This window comes from Furipterus horrens, unplaced genomic scaffold (assembly GCF_987537825.1).
Source record: "Furipterus horrens unplaced genomic scaffold, mFurHor1.1.pri manual_scaffold_17, whole genome shotgun sequence".
Lineage (NCBI taxonomy): Eukaryota > Metazoa > Chordata > Mammalia > Chiroptera > Furipteridae > Furipterus > Furipterus horrens.
The window spans coordinates 57,005,121-57,024,789 of NW_028327187.1; the positions used below are offsets into that span (position 1 = coordinate 57,005,121).

Genomic DNA, 19,669 nt, shown 5'->3' on the forward strand with positions numbered 1-19,669 from the left:
GTCATTTTAACAATATGAAATCTTCCAACTCATAAACATGAGATTTTTTTTCATTTTCAAATTTTTAAAAATGATTTTGTTTTCAGAGAGAGGGGAAGGGAGGGAGAAAGAGAAGGAGAGACACATTGATGTGAGAGAGAAACATCAGTCGGCTGCCTCTCACATGCCCCCAGCTAGGGACCTGGCCTGCAACCCAGGCATGTGCTCTGACTGGGAATTGAACTGGCAACCTTTCGGTTCACAGGCCAGCACTCAATCCACTGAGCCACACCAGCCAGCGCCATTTTTAGTCTTATTTAAATAATGTTTTAAGTTTTTAATGTACAGTTCTTTCATTTTTGTTATATTTATCCTTAAGTATTTTATTCTTATTTATGCTATTCTAAATGAAATTGCTTTCTTAATTTAATTTTTGGATTGTTTATTACAGGTATTTAGAAATACAATTGATTTTTGTGCATTGAAATTGTATCCTGCTACATTGCTGAACAAGGGGGCAAGATTCAATTTAATTCTAGTAGTTTTTTAAGTGGATTCCTTAGGGTTTTCTATATAAAATCATGTCATTTATGAACAGAGATTGTTTTACTTCTGTCTTTCTGTCTTTTTCAGTCTGGGTGCATTTTATTTCTTTTTCTTGCCTAACTTCCATGGCTAGAACCTCTAGCACAATGTTGAGTAGAAGTGGAAACAGTAAATATTTTTGTCTTGTTCCTGATCTTAGGGGGAAAACATCCAATTTTTCACAGGTATGTCAGCTCTGCATTACCGTCTTTTTTTTTTTTTTTTAATGGCCTTACGTTTATTAATGAAGCAACCCACCACTGCAGAAAAAAAAAATCAAGAGAAAAATCACGTTTCCTATATTTCCCAATTAAGACACCAAACTGTTCATACAGCAGTGATCTTTTCAGTGATTTCAAGAGGCAGAGACCATGGATAGAGCATAAATATGTGAGATACGTGAGTCATCTTTGATGTGCCCTTTCTTATAGAACCAGTTTGGTTCTTCTCCAATGTCTCCTCTTGGGGTTGTACCAGATTTTATTACCAGTTTTCATCTGAATCCACTGGGGAATGGGATGGTTCTGCTTTTGTTTCTTGGCCAGGAACTCTTGACCTTGAAAATCTCGTGAGAAGACATGATGAAGAACAATCGACCTCATGGACTACTATGGCAGAGAGAGAAGGAAGCAGAAGGACGTGTTTTGCATTTCTCTTTTTAAAAAATGTATTTATGATATATATAGACAAAGTAACATCAATTTGCTGTTTCACTTGTTTAGGCATTCATTGGTTGATTCCTGTATGTGCCCTGACAGGAGATTGAGCCTGCAACCTTGATGTATTGGGGTGGTGCTCTGACACACTAAGCTACCCAGCCATGACCAGCTGTACATTTTTCATAGATGCCCTTTGTTTGATTGAGGAAGTTCTTTTCTGTTCCTAGTTTGCTGTGTGTTTTTATGATGAAAAGGTGTCAGATTTTTTTAAATGCTTTTTCTGCAACTTTTGAGATTGTCATGGGGTATTTGTTTTTTATTCTGTTGATATGGTGTTTTACATTGATTGATTTGGGGATGCTAAACCAACATCACATTCATAGAATAAATTCCACTTGGTCATGGTGTGTAATTCTTTTTTATATGTTGCTGGATTCAGTTTTTAGTATTTTTGTGGCAAATTTTTGCATTCATATTTACATGATATATTAGTCTACAGTTTTCTTTTGCAATGTCTTTGTATGGTTCTGGTAACAGAATAACACTGGCCTCATGGAATGAGTAAGAAAGTATTCTCTCTTCTTTTATTTTTTGGAAAAGTTTGCGAAGTAGTGGTATTAATTCTCCTTTAAATGTTTGGTAGAACTCACCAGTGAAGTCTCCTGGACCTAGACTTTTCCTTCTTGGTAGTTTTTGTTTACTAATTAATTCTTTTTACTTGTTTCGCTTTTTTTGACTAGCATCAGTTTTGGCAGTTTGTATTTTTCTAGGAATTTGTCCATGTCATCTAAGTTATCTAATGTACTGGCATACAAGTATTCAAGTATTCCTTTATAATCCTTTTATTTCTGTAAAGCCAGTAGTTAAGTCCTCTCTTTCATTTCTGACTCTAGTAATTTTGTGTTCTTTCTTTTGTTTTTGCATAATCAATATAAAAGTTTGTTGATTTAGTTCATATTTACAGATAATAAAATTTTATTTTTATTTTTCTATTTTTTTTTAAATTTCCTGTTTTATTAGTTTCAGTCTAGTGTTTATTACTTTCTTCCTTCTGCTTGCTTTAGGTTTAGTTTGCTCTCTTTTTCAGGGTTATATGATGGAAGGCTATTGATTTGAGACTTTTTTTTTATATAGGCATTTAATATAGGTATTAACAATAAATTTCCCTCCAAGCATTGCTTTAGCTGCATCCCATAGGTTTTGGTATGTTGTGTCTTCATTTTCATGCATCTCAATGTATTTTCTAATTTTCTTTTTGATTTCTTTTTTGATCCATCAGTCATTTTCGAGTGTGTTGTTGAATTTCCACATATTTGTGATTTCCCCCAATTTTTTTTTGTTTTCTAATTTCATTCCATGTTAGCAGAAGACATAATTAGCATTATTTATAATCTTTCTAATTTATTGTGGTTTGTTTTATTGCCTAGCATATGGTCTATTTTGGAGTATGTTCCCTGTGCATTTGAAAAGACTATATATCTGGTCGTTGTTAGTTGGATTATTCTATAGATGTCTGTTAGGTCTAGTTGCTTTGTAATATTATTGAACTCTTTTATTTTATCACTGATCTTCTGCCTGGTTTTTCTATCCGTTATTAAAAGTTGAAAGTCTTGCAGAATGGCCTGGTCCAAGAAGGAGGTGTAGTGGGTAAAAATCAGGAGGGACATCTCAGCTGTGGAGTTCCCCCATGAAGAGAAAGGGGTACCAGGCCCACACCAGGCCCCCTCAACAGGGTTCCAGTGCCAGGAAGACAAGTCTACATAACTTCTGGCTATAAAAACCAGTGGTGATTGAGGCTGAGGGAGTGGAGGCTTGTGGAATCCCAGGCAGTTCCTCTTAAAGGGCCCCTACACAGACTAATTTGGACTAACTCCTTCTGAACTCCAGGACAGGGGCAGCAGCTTGAAAGGCAACAGAAACATACTGGGAGGAACTGAATTGTCCAGCATCAGGGCAAGAAATCTCCCTGCTGGGGCAGGGAGATTTCTCCCAGACAGAAATGCTGGCATAGGCCATTGTTACCCTTCTGAGCCCTCCCCCGCCCCCACAGAGCGAGCAGGCAGGCGCCATATCTGAGACTCCATCGACTTGGCTGATACTGTTCACCCCACCATGGTGATTCCATGAGGCCCCATCCCACCCAGCATTTGGGCCCACCCAAGGTGTTTCCAGTTGCTTTTCCATACTAATGCCCTGTCGAGCATGTCACTGCTTCATGCTTCAGATTTTCCTAAAATCCCTCAAACAAAAAACATCTGGCCTCAGCAAAGCCCATACTTCTCCCTAAGTAGCCCCAGACCTGGCACTAACAGCGGTCAGCTTTGGTTCGCAGCTTGGCCTCACCTGAGCACCTCCAAGCCCTGAACAAGTTTCACCCATCTGTAAATCTCTTTATAGCTCATACTGGGTGGCCCCAGGCAGAACATAGGCAGTGGCTGACCTTGGCCTGTACCCCCCAGAAGACCATAAAGCCAGTGCAAGCTATAGAAAGCTTCAGACTGCATCAAAGCACAACCACCACCCAACCACCTCCACAAGTGACACACTCAAGGTTTGGACTCAGCAGGCACAAGAGCCCTATTGAAGTAAGTCCTACTCTGTGGGGTGGACACCTGCACAGCTGATCCTCCACAGTGGTCAGAGGTCAGTGGTCATTGGTCACAGCCAGTCCTTGCGGCTGATCAGCCTGAGAGGTAGATCCCTCCCATTGACCTGACAACAGAAATCAGGGCTCAACTACAACAGGAGGGTGTACACAGCCCACACAGGGCATGTGCATGGAGTGCCCAGCTTGGGTAATTGAGGAGGTTATGCCATTGGACCCTACAGAACACCTACTACCTAAAGCCACTCCACCAAGCCTGGGAGACCTGGAAGCTCTACCTTATACATAGAAACAAACCCAGGGAGGCTGCCAAAATCAGAAGACAAATAAACATGGCCTAAATGAAAGGACAGAGTAAAACTCCAGAGAAAGAACTAAACAAAATGAAGACAAGCACTCTACTAGATGCAGAGTTCAAAACACTGGTTGTAAAGATGTTCAGTGAACTGAGAACCACAACAGCATTAAAAAGGACCAGTTAGAAATGAGGTATACACTGACCGAAATGAAGAATAATTTACATGGAATCAACACTAAAGTAGATGAAGCTGAGAATCAAATCAATGATTTGGAATATAAGGAAGCAAAAACTACCCAATCAGTAGAGCAAAAAAAGAATCCAAAATAATGAGGATAATGTAAGGGAATCTGGGACTTTTCAAGTATATCAACATTTGCATAATGGGGGTGCTGGAAGAAGAGAGAGCAAGAAATTGGAAACCTATTTGAAAAAAATGATGACAGAAAACTTCCCTAACTTGGTGAAGGAAATACACATACAAGTCCAGGAAGCACAGAGGGTCCCAAACAAGATGGCCTCAAAGAGGCCCACAGCAAGACACATCATAATTAAAATGCAAAAGATTAAAAGACAAAGAGAATCTTAATAACAGCAAGACAACAGCAATTAGTTACCTACAAGGGAGTTCCCATAAGACTGTCAGATGAGTTCTCAACAGTAACTTTGCAGGCCAGAGAGGGTTGTCCAGAAATAGTCAAAGTGATGAAAAGCAAGAAACTACAACCAAGATTACTCTACTGAGGAAAGCTATCATTTAAAATCAAAGGACAGATAGAAACTTACCAGATAAGGAAAAGCTAAAGGAGTTCATCACCATCAAACCAGTATTTCATGAAATGTTAAAGGGTCTTCTTTAAAGAAGAAGGAAAAAAAGATCAAAATTATGTACAAAAAAGTGGCAGTAAATACATATCTATCAACAATTGGATCTAAAAAAACAATAAATGAATGAGCAGGAAAGAAACAGAATCATAGATACAGAGAATGTCTTTAGTAGTTGCCATAAGGGAGGGAAGTGGGGGGATGGGTAAAAGTGTTGAAAGCTTAAGAAGTACAAATTGGTTGTTACAGAATAGTCATTGGGATGTAAAGTACAGCACAGGGAATATAGCACAGGGGAACAGTTTTTAACATACTTCCCATTGAGTTTGGTTTTTCAGCTGTTTTAGACTTAAATAGGCATGCTGATTTCAAAACTGCAGTTAGTTTTCTTGTATCACGTCAAGTTTTTTCTGTACAGATTATCTTAATGCGACCACTCTAGGCGGGATCAGGCTGGCCTGGCAGAGAGTGGTAGGGTTATTCTTGGATATCCTAGAGGCATGACATCTGAGGCAAACACCTGCCATTCTTCCAAAAATGTGTAGCTTTTGTATCTTATGTTGTTTTAGTCTGTAAACTAGCCCTAATACTAACAGGAGGGATGATAGTAGAACTCAGGTATTAAAGAGTTTAGCCTTAATTGATAGGTTTAAGTAATTAAAGCTGTAACTAAAGAGTTAAAGAATTTAGTCCTGGCTGGTGTGGCTCAGTGGATTGAGTGCCGGCCTGGGAACCAAAGGGTCATAGGTTTGATTTCTAATTAATTTATTTTTTTAACAAGGTTACTTCATTTTATTTTATTTTTATTTTATTTATCTGTTTTTAGAGAGAGGGTAAAGGAGAAAGAGGGAGAGAAACATCAATGTGTGGTCTCCTCTCACGCGCCCACAACTGGGGACCTGGCATGCAACCTATCATGTGCCCTGACTGCGAATTGAGCTAGCGACACTTGGTTCGCAGGCCGACGCTCAATCCACTGAGCCACAGCATCCAGAGATAGGTTTGATTTCTGATCAGGACACATGCCTGAGTTGTGGACTGGGTCCCTAGTTGGGGGCATGTGAGAGGCAACCGTTCAATGTTTCTCTCCTCTTTTTCTCCCTCCCTTCTCCTCTCTCTAAAATAAATAAAACCTTTAAAAAAGAGTTAAAAGAGTTTAGCCTTAGTTGAAAAGCTTAAGTGCTTAAAGTTGTAACTAAACAGTTAAAGATTTTACCCTTGATAGCCTTAAGTGCCTAATGCATGTGGAAAGCTGTTATTCGAAAATTGTGTTGCTTTTGAACAAAGACTCCTATCCTTTATCATCAAACCTTTGCCTCTGGAATTCTGCATAGAAGGGGGTGCCAGGCAGCAGGACCCTATTTGCTGTTCAGTAACAGTATGATATATATTTTTTATCTTTTTACATTCAATCTGTTTGTATGTTTGAATTTCAAGTGTGTCTCCTGAAGAAAGCATATCATTACAATTTGTTTTTTATATCTCATCTGACAACTCTGTCTTTTATTGGATGGTTTAATCCAGTCACACTTTATATTACACTGGGGAACACAATTTTCATTGAGTTAGATCAGACACTTGTTTTTGACTAACTTTTGGCATCTGAATCCAAAAATGATGTCAGTCTTTCTCTATCACGTCAACATTTTAAGGTACAGGATACCCTCCCTTTGTCCCCAAAATCATACAAAATGTATGTACAAAGGAAAATAAAGAAAAAATTACCCAAATTTACTGTTTATTTAGAGTTATTTTATTCATATAAAGGCTCTATGTTGTTACTGTAAGCCAAATTGTGTACAAGCTGTAAAGTTCTGCTCCCAAACATACATGTTAAAGTATTTTATCTTTTCAAAAGAAAGGCTAGGAAATGCCAAAATGAGATACTTGAAACAGTCTCCTTCAGTTGGCAAAGCTTTAACAAATTGCTTCATGAGACCCAGTTTCATGTGCAGAGGTGAGGATATAATGTTCATTCTGTCAACAGGTGGCTCATGTAGAATGTTTCGATCACCAGGTTTGAGGTCAGATCTTGGAGGCCAATTCTACTCCACTCAATGCTTCTCACAAGCTCTGCTGTTTCGCATACACAGAAAACAGGGATACTTGGTGTATCCACGTTGCTGACCAAGAAGGAAGCAGACCATTTTAAGGTCAACACAGATGACCCAATTTTGCTTCTGATATTGCAACAGATCAATGACTCTCTTTATGTCTTCATATTCTTCACAAAAACAAACTGAATGGCCAATTGGGACTGCACCAAATAAATTGCCATTGTGGAGGAGGACACACTTCAAGCTCCGCTTTGAGCTATCAATGGACAGTCGCCATTCAGTTGCGTTCTAGATTGGAATTCCCAAGTCCTCTATGAAACCATGTACGTTATGGCAATACACAAAGCCACTGTCACTGCAAAAGTACTGCAGAAATGCACCTTCTCTTGATCGAAAGTAGGATGCCTTTGCTCCTTTTTCAAGCAAGTTTTTCTCATGCAGTCTTGATGCTAGGAGTTCTGAAGCCTTTTTGGATAGTCCCAAATCTCATGCCAAATCATTCAACTCATGCTGATCAAATCCCTTAGGAACTGAGTCGTCTTCAGTTTCAAAATCTTCATCGTTGCTGTCACTTAGTTCTTCACCACACTCCTGTTTTTTGAAAGAGGGTAGTTCGATGAAAACTGGCACTGGGATTTCAGCTGAATGAGGCACTGGGCGTATAGCTGATGGTAGACTAGGATACTCTATTTTAATTTATTTTTCTTGTTATATCCTGATGACGTTTTCACTATGCAAAAGTAACAGTCACTTGAATGATCTCTGGGCTCTCGTCAAACCATAGGTATACCAAATGGCAATTTATCACGTATTCCCTTTGTCCACATCCGTAAACTCTCGACACACTGCTTGCACAGCTTGTGAGGGGCCCAAGACTTATCTTGATCACCAAGTTTTACTTTAAAATATGCAAAATAGGCTTGCCTGACAAATGCGCTGATGTTTGTCCTTTGACTGGGAATGGTGAAACTGCCACAGATGTAGCAAAATGAATCAGGGTTGTTTAGGCTCTTACGACGAGAAATAGAGGTGGACGTGATTTGAAGGAAAGGAAATATGTACGTATGTGAATAAAAGAATAAATTCTGTTAACGCCTTGTATACAGACAAGAACTTGGACTACATTTTGAAATATGATTCACTATATAGAGTGGCACACAACCTCTCACCACACTGTCTCATGTGTATCTGAATAGCCCAGATGAGTATGAACCTGTTGCTTGTCTCCAAGGTCGTCCCCCACCCCTTCCCACTCGAGGGAGGTTTGCTCCCAGCCAATAGGAGAGCACTAGGGCTTCCCTCAATCCAGGTTTGATCCCGCCTAGAGTGGTTGCATTAAGATAAGCTGTACAAAGCCCTGGCTGCTGTGGCTCAATGGATTGAGTGTCAGCCTGCAAACCAAGTAGCTCTGGTTCGATTTCCAGTCAGGGCAGATAATTAGGTTTCACGTCAGGTCCCCTGTTGGGGGCGCGAGTGAGAGGCAACCACATAGTTATGTTTCTCTCCCTCTCTTTCTCCTTTCCTCTCTCTCTAAAAATAAAATAAATAATTTTTTTTAAAAAGATAAGCTGTACAGAAAAATCGACGTGATAAAGAAAACTTCTATTTTGAAATCAGCATGCCTATTTAAGTCTAAAGCAGTGGAAAAATTGAACTCAACAGGAAGTATCTTAATAATTGTTCTGCTGTATTTATTGATATAGTTTGATTTATGTCTGTTGTTTTAATTTTTGTTTTCTATATTGATAGGGGAACTCAGTAGTTGATAGGCTTAAATGATTAATTCATGTGGAAGGCTGTTGTTCTAAGAACTGGAATGCATGACCACGTGACTCCAGCAAGACAACCTTTGTACTCCATGGTGTCTGCAAAGATGGAGATATCTAAGCTATTGTGTTCCAGGGAGGGAACTCCATGACCCAGATAAAGAATTGTTGATCCACACATCAAGGACAGGTATCCCTTATATAATACGGTATTTCTCTGACACGGTTTTGCTCTAACACAGAGAATTGGGGAAAACTCCCGTATAACACAAAATTAGGGAAATCCTTGTATAATACTGAACGTGATAAAATTTTGGACTGTATTAATCTAATAAACTCATCCATCAAAGAAATGAAACTGACAACGTTAAATGCTTGTTGGAAAAATATATGACCAGAATCAATTCAAAGTGAAAATCTAATTGAGCCAGCAGAAAACAGGATGGATGCAATAGTAGAACTTGCTAAGTCTTTAGAAGGGGAAGGTTTTAACAATACGACTGTAGAAGATATCCAAGAATTGCTGGTAAAATGTAACAGAACCTCTGGGCTGCTCTGATTGAAACAGAACCCACAGGCTATTTAGTTAGGGGCCCAATTGCCCGCTGCCAGAATTATAACTCTCAGTACTAGAGTTTAGTGAAAAGAAAAAAAGAACTTTTTATTTAACAGTTAAATAGATTTAGATTATTTGCGGATTTCTGCTGTTGAGTCTTATGTTCTTTAAAATATTCACAAACTCATAGTTCTGCCTCCCCCTACCAAACCAGGCCAGCCTTAGAAAAGTCAGAAACACTGTTTCCTACTTCCTAGGCACAGTTCAGCTTTACCAGTAGCTGCCAATCACTCGAATCTGATTGGGGAAGTCCTTTCTGTGCTGTGGTGCCCTCCAGCTCTCAATGCAGAACCGTGTGGATTCTCAGCCTCCTTGTAAACTGCCTTCTTCCTGCAAACCGCATGGATCTCCTCTCCTACTCAAAACTGCATGGTGAGAGCCTGTTACAGCGGCCTGGAGAGCCCTCTCAAAACCACATAGAGAACTCAGCTTCTTTAATCCACATGAAGAAGGCCCCTTCACCAAGCCACATGGAGGGGGCGCGAGAGAGAGAGCGAGCAAGAGTGAAAGTGAGCGAGAGAGAGAGGGAGAGCACAAGACCAAAAGGGCGTGAGACTGAGAGAGCCAGAGAGAGCATGAGACCGAGAGAGCCAGAGAGAATGTGAGACTGAGAGAGAGAGAGTCCGAGTGAGCCAGCCCGCTAAAATGTCCGCAGCTGCTTATAGATCCCTGACTGCGTCCTCTGACGCAGTGGGTGTTGCAACCAGTTCTGACCATTCACAGAACCCTATGCAGCCTCTGTAGGCTCCTTCCATACCATCCCACAGTTCAAGACTTTTCCCATCTTCTTGGGCTGTTGTATTAAATGTGGTCGAGGGCACGGGAGCAATTCCAGCAAGGAGAATGAGTCGGTTGGAGGACTGCCGCACGCTCTGGCAGGTCAGCAGTGAGCAGCGCAAAGACCTCTCCTTTTATTGAGTTTTACAAGTATAGAAATCAATAGGGAGGGTAAGGAATGAGCTCACAGGCACATTCCAATATTGATTACAATATACAATTACTTACTTGGGATTACAACAAAAGGAGGTTAATATATAAACTATAAAGAATGCTTCCTGACAAACAAAACTATATATCATTTATAGATTCAAAAACAGAAAATAACAGGAATTCAATCATCTGTTCTTTTAAGACTATGGGAACAGATACACTGTTCCTTAAACATTAACAGAAAGCACACAAGGTTAAGCACTACCAGCACTACCTGTGCTCAGCTTTGTTTGGTTTCCTTGTCAACATCAGGGATGATGGAGTACTCAGCAAGATTTCTTTTAAGTCACAGAATGTCTTGAAACCCTGAGGCCTGATCAGTCAATGACTGATGGCGCTAGCAAGTTCAGCTCGCCAGCTTGGGTCATAGAACACCTGGACCGAGAGGCATGAGAACATGCCTCAGTTTAGGAACCTTGATTTCCAGCATCATTGGGCCTTGGAAGTATCAAAGCCATTTTGCATAACAAAGACACTAGCAACTAGCCCCAGGCATGCAAAGGTGTCTTAAAAGCTGCTTCCTTTTCCCCATCCCCCAGCCACAAGCTCTGGGGTTTGTTTTTGGACACCCCTGTTTCTGTAACAAAAGAAACTGATGAAGCAGTGTTGGTGGAAATGACATCTGGAATCTGTCAAAGTAATTTAGGGTATGATAGCACTGATGAAAATGAAGAAGTTAAACAGTTTACTCTAAAATGCATGAAGAAAGGCCTAGACTTAGCCTAGTTAAGAGTCATGTTTTTTAAGTGAAGATCCTTGCACTGAAAGGAGCACAAAGTTTAAGAGAGAACTTCAGGAAGGTTTGAAGATGGTGGAGGAGTGAGGGAAGGCTGCACTTTCTTGCTCCCAAGGCCTGTCTGTAGTTTGGACTTATTGCAGACAGAACATCTCAGTTGACATCTGGATACTGACAGGAGTTGAGCCTTGGCACTGCTGGATCAGAGAAGACCATCCGGGAGTGATCTGTTTGGTGAGGATAGCAGAGGAGAAAGGGATGAGACAGGATTTCTGACTGGGTTGGCTTCCCGAGCTGTGGCTGGAAGTACACAGAGACTTTTCAGTGACCACATGTTACCCCAGAGAGGAATCTGGAGGAGAGCGGGGCTCTACCTGCTGGCAGAGCCAGGAGTGGGCCAGGTGGCATCTGTTGCTGAGAGGCAAGAAACAGTATACTGCTGTGTATGTATGAATGGGTTTTTCCTTTTTCTTTTTCTCTTTTGTTTTTTTGCGGAGAGGGGAGGAAAGGTTAGGGGAGAGACTAGATTCTTGAGGCGTACAGGCGCAGAAGCACACTCACCCACTCCGCAACCCTCCCCCTGGGTCACAAGTGCGCACGGGGAGGTGCCCCTGTCCGTCCGCCGGCCCAGGAGCGCAACCAACTCGCAGGCCGTGGTGCCCAGGTGCCCCTCGGGCCCACCCCAACAGGCACAAAATCAATGTGCCAGCCGCCAGGCACAGACTCGCACAGGTGTCTGGGGCCCCGCCCCAAAAGGTGGAAAACCAGCTGCCCCGGGTGCAGCTCAGCAGGCGTGAGGCTAGTGCGCTGGCCACTGCACGCAAGCACCCGGCCCACTCCAACAGGCGCCAAACGAATGCGTCCACCACCCACCGTGCATGTGTGCCACCCTGGTGCGACTCAGTGGGCACGACCCAGCGGGCGCGAGGCTAGTGCACCCAACACCACACGCAGGCTCAGACCGTCACCGCTGCCATGCCCAGGCACCTCTGACTGGCCCCAATGGGCGCCAAACCAACGCACTGGCCACTGCGCCCAGGTGCCACCCAGGCATGCCCCAGCAGGTGCAAGACCAGCAGGCCAGTCGCGGTGCATAGGCACCCACCACCACCACACACAGGTGCCTGTGGCCCAGCCCCAACAGAAACAAAACCAACTCACCAGCCGCCACACACGGGCACAGGCGCCACCTGGACCCACACCAGTGAGCATGAAACCAATGCGCCACCTACCCCAATAGACCCACAACAAACCCGCCTACTGGCGAGTAGAGGCCTCTCCCTCTGCCGGAACAGGACAGCAACCAGTCTGCCTTGGACCCACCTGCCCCAGTGTGCAACGGGTCAACCTGCCCCTGACCTTCATGAGGGAAAGCACTAGCCTCTGGCTGAGAACAAAGGACAGTGAAATGAACTAGAGGAAGTTTGTAATAAGTTTTGGGTGCTAGATCTTAAGAAAGAGCTGGGAGAACAGTGGACTAGGTCCCAGTACAGAAGCATCCCAAGTGCTACAGGAGAACTCACTTAAGCAGACTGCTCCCCTCCAAGTGGCGTCAACTGGAGACAGCAGCTCAACAACTGTATACAAGAAGTTCACACCATAAAGGCAGAAAATAAAAGCAGATCAATCTAAGAAGCAGAAACAAGACCAGTGCCCCAAATGGGGAGGCGGAATAACACCCCACCAAAGAGAAACAACACTCCACCAAAAAGAAAGGAGGAATTTCCAGAAGGAGGGATAGCTGACATAGAAGCAAGCAAGCTCTCATAGAATTCAAAACAATAGTAATGAGAAAGCTCAATGAAATCAACAAACTAAAAGAAAACTATTACGAACCCCAGGGGAACTATAAAGAGCTCCAGGGAAGCTATAAGGAACTTACTGTGAACTACACCAGCATAAAAAAGGACATAGAAACTATCAACAAGAACCAAGAAGAAATGAAAAATAAAATTTCTGAACTGAAGAACGCAGTGGAATAAATCAAAAGCAGGTTAAATGAAGCAGAGGACCGGATCAATGAGTTAAAGAACAAAGTCGAAAAAAATTTGCAAACAATGCAACAAAATGAAAAAAGACTTAAAAAGAGTGAAGAGGGTTTAAGAGAACTGCAGGACAGCATGAGATGGAACAACATTCGAATCATAGGGATAAAAGAAGAAGAAGAAGAGGAAGGGATAGAAAACCTGATTGAAAAAGTAATGACAGAACACTTTCCTAACTTGATGAGAGAAAAAGTCATGCAAATCCAGGAACCACAGAGAGTCCCAATGAAGATGAACCCAAAAAGGCCTACTCCAAGGCACATCATAATTAAAATGACAACATTCAAAGATAAAGAGAGAATCCTAAAAGCAGCAAGAGATTTCTCAACAGAAACACTACAAGCCAGAAGAAAATGGCAAAAAATATTTCAAGCAATGAAAAACAAAGGCCTAGAGCCAAGACTACTCTACCCAGCAAGGCTCTCTTTCAAAATGGAAGGTGAAATAAGGAGTTCCCCAGACAAAGGAAGACTAAAAGAATACATCTCCATCAAACCACCATTGCAAGAGATGCTAAAGGGGATGCTGTAAGAAAAAGAAGAAAAAGAGAGAGGGAGAGGAACACAGGAACAAAGGGAAATGAATAAATGCCTGTCAATAATAACCTTAAATGTAAATCCATTAAATGCTCCAATCAAAACACATAGGGTAGCAGAATGGATACAAAAACATGACCCACATATATGCTGTCTACAAGAGGCACACCTCCAAACAAAAGATATACACAGACTGAAAGTGAAGGCATGGAAAAAAGTATTCCAAGCAAATGGACATGAAAAAAATGCTGGAGTAGCAATAATTATATCAGACAAAATGGTTTTACAGCAAAAGCCATAAAAAGAGACAAAGAAGGACATTGTTTAATACTTAAGGGAACAATCTGTCAAGAAGATATAACCTTTGTAAACATATATGCACCCAACATAGGTGCACCAAAATATATAAGGAAAATATTAAAAGACTACAAAAAATATATCAACAGCAACACACTCATAGTAGAGGACTTTAATATCCCATTGTCAACAATGGACAGACCTTCAAAGCAAAGAAACAGCAAGGATATTGAGGTACTGAACAACACTCTAGATAAAATGGACTTAATTGATATATATATAACTTTTCACCCCAAAGGAGCAAAATATATACTCTTTTTAAATGCACATGAGACATTTTCAAAGATAGACCACATGGTAGGACACAAAACAAGCCTCAACAAATTCAAGAAAATTGAAATTATATCAAGCATCTTCTCAGATTACAATGTCCTGAAACTAGAAATCAACCTCAAGGAAAAAACTCAAAAAACATTCAAACTCATGGAGAATGAATAACATGCTATCAAATAATGAATGGATTAACAATGACATCAAGAAAGAAATCAAAAAATTTCTGGAAACTAATGATAATGAACACAGAACAGCCCAAAACGTGTGGGACACAGCAAAAGCAGTCCTGAGAGGAAAGTTCATAGCAATACAGGTCTACCTAAAAAGGATAGAAGAATCCTAAATGAAAAATCTAACCCTACATCTACAAGAACTGGAACAACAACAAATAAAGCCCAGAGCAAGTAGAAGGAAGGAAGTCATCAATATCAGAGCAGAATTAAATGACATAGAGACTAAACAAATAATTCAAAAGATCAACGAAACTAGGAGCTGGTTCTTAGAAAAGATAAACAAAATCGACAAGCCTTTAGCTAGGTTCATCAAGAAGAAAAGAGAACCCAAATAAACAAAATCATAAATGGAAGAGGAGATATCACAACCGATATCACAGAAATACAAAGGATTATAAGATATTACTACAACTATATGGCAAGAAACTTGACAACCTAGATGAAATGGACAAATTTCTAGAAATATATAATCTTACAAAACCAAATCAAGAAGAAGCAGAAAGCCTGAACAGACTGATAACAAAGAGTGAAATTGGAACAATAATAAAAAAACTCCCGGTACAAAATAGTCCTAGACTGGATGGCTTCAGAGGTGAATTTTACAAAACATTTAGGAAAGAACTAACTCCTATACTCCTCAGACTATTCCAAAAGATCCAAGAAGAGGGGAGACTCCCAAACTCTTTCTATGAAACCAGTATTACCCTAATTCCAAAACCAGGTCAAGACATAACAAAGGAAGAAATCTACAGGCCAATATCACTGATGAATATAGATGCTAAAATACTCAACAGAATATTGGCAAACCAGATCCAGCAACACATTAAAAAGATCATACATCACGATAAAGTGGGATTCATTCCAGGGATGCAAGGATGGTTTAATATTCACAAATCAATAAATGTAGTACACCACATAAACAAAATGAAAGACAAAAACCACATGGTCATATCAATAGATGCTGTAAAGGCTTTTGATAAAGTACAAGACCATTTATGATGAAAATACTCAACAAAATAGGAATAGAGCGAGCATACTTCAGCATAATAAAGGCCATATACGAGAAACCCGAAGAAAACATCATACTCAATGGACAAAAACTGAAAACATTCCCCCTGAGATCAAGAAGAAGACAAGGATGTCCACTCTCTCCACTCCTATTCAACATAGTATTGGAAGTTTTAGCCACAGCAATCAGACAAGAAAAAGAAATAAAAGGTATCTAAATTGGAAAAGAAGAAGTAAAACAGTCACTATTTGCAGATGACATGACAGTATACACAGAAAACCCTATAGTCTCCATGAAAATACTACTCAACCTAATAACTGAATTTGGCAAAATGGCAAGGTACAAAGTCAATATTCAAAAATCAAAGGCATTTCTACACACCAACAATAAAATATCAGAGATAGAAACTAGAAAAAAAATCCCATTTATTATAGCAACAAGAAAAATAAAGTACCTAGGAATAAATTTAACCAAAGAGATAAAAGACCTGCACTCGGAAAACTACATAACCCTGAAGAAAGAAATTAAGGAAGATACAAATAAATGGAAGGATATACCATATTCATGGATGGGAAGAATCAACGTCATTAAAATGTCCATATTACCCAAAGCAATTTATATATTCAATGCAATCCCTATTAAAATACTAGCAACGTATTTCACAGACCTAGAACAAATACTTCAAAAATTTATATGGAACCAAAAAAGACCCTGAATAGCCACAGCAATTTTGAGACAGAAGAACAGAATAGGAGGACTCACAATACCTAATACCTTACATCAAACTCTACTACAAGGCCACTGTAATCAAAACAGTCTGGTATTGGCGTAAGAACAGACATATAGATCAATGGAACAGAATAGAGAGCCCAGAAATAAACCCAGGCCTCTATGGTCAACTAATATTCAACAAAGTGGGAAGAAACATAAAATGGAATGAGAAGAACCGCTTCAACAAATGGTGCTGGGAGAACTGGACAGGGATATGCAAAAAAATGAAACTAGACCACCAACTTACATTACACACCAGAATAAACTCAAGATGGATCAAAGACTTAAATGTAAGATGTGACACCATAAAAACCCTAGAGAAAATCATAGGCAGGAGAATTTCAGATATCCCATGTAGCAATATTTTCACTGATATATCTCCTAAGGCAAGGGAAATAAAAGGAAAAATAAACAAATGGGACTACATCAAACTAAAGAGCTCCTGCTCAACAAAAGAAAACATCAGCAAGATGAATAGGGACTCAACCATATGGGAAAGCATATTTGCCAATGATACATCAGATAAGGGATTGATCTCCAAAAAATATAAAGAACTTACATGTCTCAACACAAAGAAGACAGACAGCCCAATTAAAAAATGGGCAAAGGACCTGAACGAACACTTCTCCAAGGAGGATATACAGAATGTGCAAAGGCATCTGAAAGAATGCTCAACATCATTAACCATCAGAGAGATGCAAATAAAAGCCACAATGAGATACCACTTTACATCAGTCAGAATGGCCATCATCAACAAATCAACAAACAACAAGTGCTGGCAAAGATGTGGAGAAATGTGAATCCTAGTGCACTGTTGGTGGGAATGCAGACTGATGCAGCCACTATGGAAAACAGTATGGAATTTCCTCAAAAAACTAAAAATGGTACTGCCTTTTGAACCAGCAATTCCACTGCTAGGATTATACCCAAAGAATCCTGAAACCCCAGTTCAAAAGAACTTATGCACCCCTATGTTCATAGCAGTGCTGTTTACAATAGCCAGGTGCTTGAAACAACCCAGGTGCCCACCTGTAGATGAGTGGGTTAAAAAACTGTGGTACATTTACACAATGGAGTGCTATGTAGCAGAAAGAAAGAAGGAACTCCTGCCATTTGCGACAACATGGATGGAACTAGAGAGAATTATGCTTAGTGAAATAAGCCAGGCAATGAAAGAAAAATACCATATGCAATCACCCAATACAGGAGTCTAATGAACAACACAAACAAATGGATAAAATTGAACAACGAACAGAGTTACATTTATCAGAGGGGAGAGGGGAGGGAACGAAGGGGGTAAGTAGGGGAAGGGTTTAGCAAAGGAACTTATATAAATAACCCATGAACATGGTCAATGGGGTCGGGATGGACTGTGGGAGAAGGGTTGGGCTGGGTGGGGGGTAGCAATGAGGGGAAAAGTGGGACAATTGTAACAGAAAAACAATAAAAAATAAAAAAAATAAAAAAGAGGACTTCAGTTGTGCTTAGCACCGTATAACGAAATTTATAAAGATTTCTCAGCTGAAAGCAAGCAATAGAAAATAATTTTTTTGCAAAAAGTAGAGCATAGAAATCAAGATAATGCTGAAGAAAGTTCAGAGGATGAGGATATCTTGTCAAAAAACGCATTTGGTTAATGGGGCTTAGTAGTGATGATGAAGAGAACATTACTTAATTCATATCAGTATGTAATACTTTTGATGACAATTGCTTTAATAAATATATTTCTCTTAATTATAAAAATATAATAGTATGTTTTATAATTTTTGGAACCTAACTTCCTTTTTGTACTAGTTCTTTGTTTCACATAACATGGCATTTTTTAGGAACATAACAACCATATTATATGGGGGTTACCTGTAATAGGAAAATTGCCACTGGCCTCCAACTCTTATCCAATTAACCTTTCGTCCAAACACCTAATCTACTCTCTCTTCTCCTTATAAAAAGTTTGGCTTGAAAGATGTTAAACAGTTTTTTGAGGGTACATAACCAGTCATTTTCTCAGATCACTGGCCATTTGAATAAAGCACCCATAAAAATTCAATCCTTGTCTCTACTTATTTTTTTGGGATAGTGACAGATAGCATGAACATTGACTTTTCTGGTTTCATATTCTGTTTGTGGGACAAGTTTGTAACTCTTCACTATGTCTGGGAGTGTCTGGGGTGCTGATTTGGAGACTACCTAGCAGCTGCCAAATGATTCTACTTGGGAACATCTTTCTCTGATTCTCAGCACTACTCATCACCTTCACTTCCAATTGAATCACTGCGCTTTCTGGTAGAACTGCAGTCCCAGGTTAATTAAGGTGCCTTTTTGTTTGCAGAGCACTATCTGGTAAAAAAGAAAGAGAGAAAGAAAGATGCCCTCTTGTACCTCCTGTTTTACAGAGCTCTGTCAGTTAGAATTGCAGTCCCAGGTTATGATTCAGAATGGTTGTCAGGAATTAAGGTGTTTTCTGGTTTATGTGTTACAATAGAGCTCTGTCTGGTAGAATGGGGGGAGTCTCCATTCTAGGAAATGGCCCTTTGGGGTGACTTCTGACTGATTGGTTCACCTATGTTTTTGAACCTAAGGAAAAAAAAATTTTTTTTTACTGTAATACTGCTTGGCTTATATATAATCTGGACTCAGGAGAATACTGGCTGCTAAATTGTTCTTTAAACTACTGTAGTTAGAGTTGTTTTGTCAAAGATCAGGGAAGTGGGAAATGGTCTGGATAAAAGAGAATTTACCTGTGGCTAATAGCAGAAACTCAGAAGAGTGACCAGGAAGATCAAGATGTCATGGCTGCTGCAAGCATGGTCATTTGGCCCTGGGAGATCCTCTTCCTTACTTGACCAAGGGAGCTGAAGGAGGTGAGCCTGAACTGGTCTCTCCATCCTGAACCTGTCAGGGAACCAAATTTGATGGAGGACAAGCCCCTACTGGGGAAGAGCAATCATATGCAAGGGGAAAGGGCACTGGAAAAATGAGTGCCCCAAGCAAGAGAAAGGGAGGTCAGAGTCTGAGAACTCAGGTAAACCTAACAGTGGGGGGACAAATTGTAGAGCTTTTTGATTGATACTGGAGTGACATATTCTGTAGTCAATAGACCTCTACATGAACTGTAACTGGAATTTCTGGAAGCCCTCAAAGCCAATTTTTCTTGTAGCCTATAGAATGTGCTGTGAGAGAGACTAGTGAGCATGGCTTCTAGGAAGGTGGTTAAGCAGAATCACTGTGGGGAAGCTTGGGTATGCCTTAGATCAGGAAAAAGGAGACCTGAAGTGGCAATCATGGAGGATCCAGTGGCATAGGCAGACATGGCTCACCTCTTCTCACAA

At 40.3% G+C, this 19,669-nt stretch overlaps 1 protein-coding gene and 1 pseudogene across 2 annotated transcripts in view; both read right to left on the bottom strand.

The window, feature by feature from the left end:
• TCEAL1 (transcription elongation factor A like 1) overlaps positions 1–19,669 on the bottom strand; it is a 57,363-nt gene that overhangs the window by 11,693 nt on the left and 26,001 nt on the right. The gene's annotated exons all lie outside the window — the stretch shown is intronic.
• Positions 426–19,217, bottom strand: LOC149991056 (large ribosomal subunit protein eL39-like; annotated as a pseudogene). The gene is made up of 2 exons (XR_016508560.1): positions 19,079–19,217; positions 426–1,172 (listed from the first exon to the last, which is right to left on the bottom strand). The product of XR_016508560.1 is annotated as a large ribosomal subunit protein eL39-like (transcript).